Genomic DNA, 6,000 nt, shown 5'->3' with positions numbered 1-6,000 from the left:
GTCCCGAAGGAAGGCAAGAGAAAACTGACATCCATTTCTGCATCCCAAACCAGTATCTTCCTTCAAGCCTTCGTGGAGGAGTGGTTTCCTGGCATTGCTATGAGGGAGAGCCTGGCCAGAAGAACAGGCATTCCAGAAGCCAGAATTCAGGTGAGTTTTTACCATGTGTCATGGGCGTTGTTCCCTGTGGAAGGGACAGTAGCCCTTAGATGTTGTCGGAGAGAAGTGAACTTCTTGGGGGGTTAACCACGGGGTGTGGAGTAGAGGCACCAGGGGCATAGTGTTGACCACACCAGTGAGAACCCGTCCAAAGGAAGAATTTCCAAACTCAATGGGTGGTTAACACACATGCTTGTACATATGGTGACCGGACCAGAGTGGGAATACATCCAAGTTGCCAGCTCTACAGAGAAGCCAAAGTGTCAGGGCTTCAAGAGCTCAGCCCTATTATCCATCGAGTAGGCCCACGAGATGCCGTTACTATGTGTGGGCTTGCTTTCCTGTGTGTGTAGACAGATGTGATGTTGTCCTGGGCCTCTTGACCATGGGGCTACAATGGATCCTGCCCAGGAGCCACACATCTTGTGTGGATAACCTAATCAGCCTGAATTACAGGTCCTAATCCAGGTGAGGGAGAGGCGTCAGGGAGCCCAGCTGTGTGCGGCTCTTCTGCCTTAGTTCTGCACACAGCGCTTGCTGGGACCCCCTTGAAAACTTGACTACTCAGCTGCAGAAGGAAGGCAGTGTAGGGGAGTTGGGCCCAGGGCGGCACCTTGGAGCTCAGAGAATGGGAGGCATCGAGAAGATTGTGGCTTTAGCTATACGGTGTCTCCAGAGAGGCTGGGCCTACCTAGAGCTGGGCCTCATCCACCACAAGGAGCAGGGTTTTGTGGCCTTGGACTGAGGCTCCCCACGTCACAAAGCTTGGGCTTGTGGAAGCTTTGCCTCTGGCAGCAGACTCTTCCCAGGCAGGGAAATCTTGCACGGACAGGGCAGGAGGCGGCTCTGTGCGGCCCCAAGCCCCCTCAGGACAGAGTGCCCACCTTCTTGCTTGCTGGTAGTGGCCCCATTTCCTGAGCATTGTTAGCCACTTGTTGGCTCGCCAGGTTTGCTGGTGTTGTTTCTGGAAAAGGACATACAGGGGCAGCAGATGAGCCTCTAGCCCTGGGAGGTGGGCGCACTTTGCCTTGTCCAGTCACCCTGAGGGGACTCAGAGAAGTGAGCCAGGAAGGCACAGAGCCCTTCCCGCTGACCACAGCTCGGGGTCTGGGGTGCGTTCCTGGCAGCCCGGGCAGCGCTGGGAAAGGGAGTTTGGGGAGACACCCTGGGGATGTTCTGGGGGCGGGGTCTGTGGACAGCTGGCCTCACGCCCACTGTTGAATCCTGCCCAGTGCCCAGGAAGGACTCTCACCTTGGCCTCGAGGGGCTGGGGCTGGGGCCGGGCAGGTCCTTCTTCCAGGAAGGCGGAGGCACAGCCCTGAGCTCCAGGCTTGGCCCCAGAGTCCCCCACATATGAGCCCACAGCACTTGGAGGGGAGGGTCCCCTAGGGAAGGCAGAGGCTGCCTGCTGCCTGTGGTCGGGCTGCGACAGGGTTCTGGGGGGTCCAAGAAGGGTTGTTGCTGGTGGTAGGCTAGGCCCCCTCGGAGCCCCCAGGAGGTGCCCTGCCACTGTATGGACCAGCCTGAGTGGTCTAGGTGCCCCCGTGACTGTTTGGCAGGGGCCCCCTGCCTTCCCAGGGACTGACTACCGGCTTCCAGCCCGCCTCCCCCTGCACCCTGGGTGTCCTCCTTGCTGTCCCCTGAATCCACCCCTCTTGCTGTCACCTCCACTACTCTCCCCATTGTACCTCTTGTCTTGTCAGAGCTGCTGAGCACGACCCATGCCTGACCCATCAAGCAGCCACTGGGCAGAAAGCAGGGCTGAGAGGGACAGAGGCAGCCCCGTTGGACCCAAATGGAGTCTTCAGCCTCCAGGAGGTTCCTGTGGTGCCGTCGACACAGCAGCCTCCTCCCCTCCGACCAAGGCCACTGAGCTGTTCTCCCTCCCTTGTTTTTGACCCAGGGTTGCTTCCTCCTCCTCTTCTTCCCTCTTCCTGCCCATGTTGGTCAACGCCTTCCTCTGCTGCCCAACCTCCCTCCCTGACCTTGCTTTGTCCCCAGCATCTAGCTGCAGCCCCGCAGAAACCTTCAGGACTGTGGAAGCCCTGGCCTGGGGGTGTGAGTGAGGAACACCCCTCCGATTCGCCCCAGACCAGACCATCCTCCTATAGAAAACCAGGCTATTATCCCAGAGCCCCTCACCTCTGGAGTCCCTGCTGAAGGAGAGGACACCCCCCAACCCAAAGCAGGAGGCACACACCTGGACCTCCCCACAGCAGGTATGGAGGCCACTTCTCTGAGTGCCCAGGGGCCGGCCCCCAGGCCCAGCTCCCTTCCAACCCACATCCCGTGTTTGCCTCCTGGGTCACTCAGCTCCAGCCCAGTGAAGTCATGGTCTTCAGAGGGCTCCAGGGGATGAGGTCCTGACGAGGGGAGATGGACCAGCCTCCAGAGAGGCATTCCTACAAATGCAAACCCCCACCTGAGATGGATGAAAGGGTGCAGAAGGCTCTGATTGTCCGTGATATTCCATGGTGACAGGTCAGCATCATCCCAAGGGATCCATGGGGACCCTACTCGGAATGCCTGAAACAGAGCAGAACCCATGGTGGGGACCTATCTGTGCCAGGGACATGGGGAAAAGAGGGAACAGAGTATCTCCTCTCCCCAGAATCCTGAGGGAGATCAGGACCCTCTCAGATTCGTCGGGCATAAGAAGAAGGGCCTGTTTGCCCAACGGGAGCAGCCTGACAGCCTTATCTGCTTCACCAGAGATGATCCTCACCTGGGCCTGAACTGATCTGGTGACCAGTCCCCACATGAGCATCACCTGGACCTGGTGACCGTGGTCCCCACCTGGGCTCATTGGCTACCGATCACTACGAGCCAAGATGGACCCTCACTTCTACTGATGCCCTGGTCAGTCCCCAGGGCCTTACTTGTTCCTAATGACTATAGTCCTTGTCTGGGCTGACCAGGCTCATCCTTGGCTCTGATTCCCTCCTGGGCCTCACCTGGTTCTGATGCCCCGGGCCATCAGGCTCTGCTCCTCTGATTTTCATCTCTGCCTGGGCCCTCGCTTCTCAGCTTTGATTCAGATCCCTGATTGGGTCTCACCTCCATTGGATGGCTATACATCAGGACATCTGGAGCACCTGAGGACTATGATCCCCACCTGGCCTTACCTGCTCCTACTGGCAACATCACCCCTTGGTTCTCATTGGCTGGACTCTGCTATGATCCTCAACCGGTACATAATTGCTGTTACTGCTTATGATACCATTTGGGCCATACCTGCTGCCACATACCTAAGTATACAACCACCTGGGCCTCATGGGGACCTGGTGACTGTGATCCCCACCTGGGTTCATCGGCTACTGGTGTCTAAGATCCAGGATGGACCCTCACTTGCTCCTGATGCCTGGGTCCATCCCCAGCATCTCATTTGTTCTTGGTGACTGTGGTCCTTCTCTGGACTGACCTGTCATGCTTGCCTCTGATCCATTCCTGGGATTCACCTGCCCTTGCAGGAAGGGTCCCCACCTCTAGTGGGTTCTCTAGCATCTATGGTACTTGTCTGGGCCTCAGATGATGGTATTCGGCTATATCAGCCCTTTCCAAGGCTAGCAGGGTCTCTAGGTCCTCTTGCCTGGTGCTACAAACCAAACACATTCAAGGATGACACCGCATGAAAACCTTCAGAGGGGATCCCTGGGTGGCGCAGCGGTTTGGCGCCTGCCTTTGGCCCAGGGCGCGATCCTGGAGACCCGGGATCGAATCCCACATCAGGCTCCCGGTGCATGGAGCCTGCTTCTCCCTCTGCCTATGTCTCTGCCTCTCTCTCTCTCTCTGTGACTATCATAAATAAATAAAACTTAAAAAAAATTAAAAAAAAAAAAGAAAAAGAAAACCTTCAGAGAACACAAGCGTCTGTGTGCTCCCTGTTGGCAGGTCCCCATCTGTCTGACTGGAGTGTGGAGACAACACCATAGCTCCCAGGGGGACATGCTGGGCTAGAGGATCACTCATGGGCACTGACTGTCTGTAGCTCACCCACCTACCATCCACCTTCCCAGCCACTGTCCCAGGACACGCCATCATGCTCAGAGAACAGAGCTCTCCCACCCCCTTACCAGGAGCACAAAGGAGCCCAGGAGGCTAGGGGAACTGCTGACCTGATACTTGGGGTGACGTGTCCCAACTCAGGGCTGGTGCCGAGATGGCTATGGATGGGCCTTCAGGTGAGTGTTCCTGCGGGCTTGGGGTAGACGAGGTTTTTGTTAGATTCGACAAGCACAACGACCAAAGGGAAAAAGCAATCAACTGTACTTCATCAAAATTAACAACTTATGCCAGCAAAAGTATGAACAAACTACACACCCTGTATACAGTGTTTTGTGAATAGCCTGAGGAGGAATCGGGGTGGCGGGGATGAGGGCCTCCATGTTCTAGTTTGTGAAGAGCAAGCCTGCTCATGGACCAGAAGGACCCAGAGAGCCCAGATCGTCCACCCCGGACCACAGGGTGGGGGGATTGGTCATCACATGTCGGGGTCCATGTACCTAGGACTGGCTGGAAATGTCATGGCTTGGGTCTCCCCTGCACAGTAGAGGGCTTACAAGGTAGTAGTGGTCCCGAATGAGCTGCCCTAGCCCTGACCGCAGCCTCCTTCCCTGGCCTGGGGTAGGAGGGAGGCAGCTCTGATCCCTGTGGAGCTGTGGAAGGGCTGCAGGAGATGCCTCCTAGGCATCACACAGGGTTCGGTGCATTCTCACCCCAACCCAGGATGCCAGCACCCCTACTGGGACCCACAGGCGCCACAGTGACCCGAGGTGTGCAGGAAGCAGCTGCCACTCAGCTGTGACCTGTCGCTGTGTCAGCACCAACACTATACACTGGTGTACTGGGGAGAGTGGAATAGTTTGGGCGCTGTGAGCAAATCCGGAGCACAAGTGCCTCCAACTGCCTGGGGTCACAGAGTAGTGCCAGGCAGCGGTGGAACCCTGGGGCTCCACAGTTCCGCCCACAATGGGCTCCCGTGTCATCACTGTAGGTCGGGGGTCCAGTCAGCACTTAGCCTGGCACCCTGAAGGCCAAGGGTGCGCGGGGAGGTCCTGTCTCATGCCGGATGGGAAGGGGTTGCAGGCACCCTCCCACATCCTTAGTTCCTCCCTTCAGTCCCTCTAGGCCTCACCACCCTTCTAGGTAGACTGGGTGTCCCAGCTGTCCTTCCATCCCCAAGGGTTCACAGCATGGATTTTGCACTTAAGAACATTTGAGGGGTTCCTGGGTGGGTCAGTCAGCTCAACATCTACTCTTGATTTTGGCTCAGTTCAGGATCTCGAGGTTGTGGTGTGGAGCCTCAGGTGGGGCTCGGCCACAGCGGTGGGGGGAGTCTGCTTCAGAGTCTCCCTTACCCTCTGCCCCTCTCACTGCATGCTCTCTCAAATCTTTTAAAAATCAACATTGAAGACATTTGAGAAATCTTTATCATCTCTGCAGAGGTGACTTCACATGTGTAATGGCTGTGTAAACGCTTTTATTTTAATTTTCATTTCTCTGGAATAATTCCCAGGAGTGCTACTGCTGAATTATGTGTTAATTGTATGCAAAATATTTTTTGGACAAAACTGCTAGACTCTTTCCCAGGAGTGATTGTAAGATTTTAGAAAAACTGTGTGGAAACTGTTTTTTCCAAGCAGTTGTCTAGATACTAGAAGTGTGCCTGCCAGAACTTCAGGTGAGATTTATTATAGCCTCGGAAAACATTGTTAAACTATCTTCCAAAGCAACCATATTTATATGCGCTGCATGAAGGAGCGTTCCATCATATGCCAACCTCCAGCAACTAGTATCCTCGTTTTTGGGAGTTTAGCATTTCTAGGGGCACCTGGGTGGCTC

At 55.8% G+C, this 6,000-nt stretch overlaps 2 long non-coding RNA genes across 2 annotated transcripts; one reads left to right on the top strand and one right to left on the bottom strand.

Moving 5' to 3' along the window:
* Window positions 1-1,038: 1,038 nt before the first annotated feature.
* On the bottom strand, window positions 1,039-4,355 carry LOC119867435. The gene is made up of 3 exons (XR_005383531.1): window positions 4,275-4,355; window positions 2,582-2,685; window positions 1,039-1,123 (listed from the first exon to the last, which is right to left on the bottom strand). It is a non-coding gene; the product is annotated as an uncharacterized LOC119867435 (long non-coding RNA).
* Window positions 2,247-3,888, top strand: LOC119867434. The gene is made up of 3 exons (XR_005383530.1): window positions 2,247-2,378; window positions 2,473-3,018; window positions 3,187-3,888. It is a non-coding gene; the product is annotated as an uncharacterized LOC119867434 (long non-coding RNA).
* Window positions 4,356-6,000: the final 1,645 nt, after the last annotated feature.

This window comes from Canis lupus, chromosome 34 (genome assembly GCF_011100685.1).
Source record: "Canis lupus familiaris isolate Mischka breed German Shepherd chromosome 34, alternate assembly UU_Cfam_GSD_1.0, whole genome shotgun sequence".
NCBI lineage: Eukaryota > Metazoa > Chordata > Mammalia > Carnivora > Canidae > Canis > Canis lupus.
This window is presented reverse-complemented; position numbering and strand designations above follow the sequence as displayed.